This window comes from Penaeus vannamei, chromosome 16 (assembly GCF_042767895.1).
Source record: "Penaeus vannamei isolate JL-2024 chromosome 16, ASM4276789v1, whole genome shotgun sequence".
Taxonomy (NCBI): domain Eukaryota; kingdom Metazoa; phylum Arthropoda; class Malacostraca; order Decapoda; family Penaeidae; genus Penaeus; species Penaeus vannamei.
Genome location: NC_091564.1, coordinates 11,094,794 through 11,097,293, shown reverse-complemented (window position 1 = coordinate 11,097,293; position 2,500 = coordinate 11,094,794).

Genomic DNA, 2,500 nt, shown 5'->3' with positions numbered 1-2,500 from the left:
AGAGGAAAAGGAAGGGATAGGAAAAGAAGAGGATGAGGAGAAGAAGAAGGAGGAGGAGGATAAGGAGAAGTAGAAGAAGAAGAAGGGGGAGGAGGAGAAGATAAAGAATGAGGAGGAGGAGGAGAGAGGGAGGGAGGAGGAATAGGAGGGAGTGCAGGATAAGGAACTGTGGAAGAAGAAGGAGGACGAGGAAGAAAGAGGAGGAGTAATAGACTGAGGCGAAGGAATAGAAGAAGGAAAGAAAAAAGAGGTGAAGAACGAAGCACAAGAGGAAGAGGAGGAAAGTGTAGAGAAAAGAAAAGAAAAACAGCAAGAGGAGATAGAAGAAGAAGAAAAGGAGGAGTAGGAGGAAGAAGAAGAAGAAAAAATAGAGAAGTAGAAAGAAGAAGCAGGGGAGAAGGAGCAGAAGAGAAGGAGAAAGACGAAAAAGCAGAGGATGAGAAAGAAGAGAAAAAAAATAAAGAAGAAGCAGAAGAGAAGAAATAGAGAAAGGAATTAAAAAAAAAGAAGAGGAGGAGATAAAGAGAAAGAGAGAGAGAGAGAGAAGGTCATAAATCTCGCAAATACCTTTCTCCCTCCAACCCCCACCCACCCACCCACCCCCATCCCCCACTCTCCGTAATACCATGTCACCGCCGCCCTCACCTCCCGGGCACCGCCTTCCCTCCTGCTCCGTCGCCTGAGGGGGGTTCGTCCGACTTCCCGCCCGCGCCCGTCCCTGCCAGAGCGCCCTCGGGGATCCTCCTGACGCGGACCTCATTGCGTTAGACATCCTTACGCGAATGGGCGGTCGTAAATCAAGGGAGGAAGATCGTCTGAAATAGGCTTGGTAATGGCGGAAGAGGGCGGGGGGGGGGGGGCGGGGTTGGAGAGGGGTGGTGGGAGGGGTGTGGGGATGAGGGAGGGGAGGGGAAGGAGGGTTGGGGAAGGAGGAGGGAGAGGGGTGGGAAGGGAGGAGGGGAGAAGGGTGGGAGGGGAAGAAGGGAGGGATGGGGAAAGGGCGAAGGGCACGAGAGCGAAAGAGAGGGGAGGAGGGGAGGGACGGGCGGGGGGAGGAGAGTTGGAGAGAGGTGGGAGGGGAGGAGGGAAAGGGGCGGGAGGGGAAGAGGGGTGGGAGGGGGAAGGGCGAAGGGCACGAGAGAGAAAGAGAGGGGAGGAGGGGAGGGAGGGGCGGGGGGGGGGAGTTGGAGAGAGGTAGGAGGAGAGGAAGGGAAAGGGACGGGAGGGGAGGAGGGGAGGGGTGTGGAAGGGCGAAGGGCACGAGAGAGAAAGAGAGGGGAGGGGTGGAAGAGATGGAGGGCAAAGGAGGGATGGTGAAGGACTAAGGGCAGGGGAGGAAGGGGGACTGAAGGAAGGGAAGGGGGGAAGGCCAAGGGCACAGGGCAAGGGAGAGAAAGAGATGGTAGGAGGAGACAGACAGAGAGAGAGAGAGGAAGCAGATGTCGGGGGAAGGGGGTGGGAGGGAGGAGGAAGGAGAGGAAGAGGGGAAAGGAGAGGAGAAAGGCAATTGAAAGAAGATAGAAAGGCGTAGGAAAGAGAGAGAAATGGGGAGAGCGAGAGGCAGAGAGATAAAGGGGGGGGGGGAGGGGGAGGGAGGAGACGGGAGGGAGTCGGTGAGAGATGAAAGAAGAGGCAGAGAAAAGACAGAAGAAGAAGGGAGAGTAAGAGTAAGAAAAGGTCGAAGGACAGATAAAGAGAAGAGATAGGGGCGGAAACGAGAGAAAGAGATGAGAAAACGAAGGAAAGAGAAAAGAATTGGCAAAGAATAGAGGAATAAGAGATCATGGGGAGAGGAAGGAAGGATTGCCGATAACCGCGACACCCCCACCCACCCCCACCCCCTCTTCCTCCCCCACCCCCCACCCCACCCCCTCTTTCTCCCCCACCCTCCACCCCACCCGCTCTTTTTCCCCCACCCCCCACCCCCCACAACCGAACCCACCTCCAGTCCCCTATGGGAATCATAACAGCTGGTGATAACACGTGCTTATCACCCTCCCCTATTTCGTTATCTTTGTCATCATTATGTCCTCGTGTTTTGTATATATCCTAAAGTAAAATGGATAGGGTATAGAAACTAAATGAAACTAAATATAGAAACTAAATGATATAAAAAACTATAAAAAAAACTAAACTATAGAAACTAAATGGATAGGGTATAAACAATACACCCTATCCATTTAGTTTCTTGTATCAGGATTTCCTATAACCAATCATTCCGATCATCATTTCGTAATTCTCATACATAGTTGTGAGATTATAACATGTTATTATTTGCCGGTAATGAAAATATTATAACATTTTATGAAGATATTTTCTACAGATTTAACCTTGATAATGGTCGTAATCATAATAGCAATAAGGATTATATCAGGAATATTTCAAATAATTATGTTAATGGTTATAATAACAATCACAAAATCATGATAAAGGTGATGGTGATAATTATATCACTGCAATATTTATCACTATCACTATTGCTATTGTTATGTTGATGATT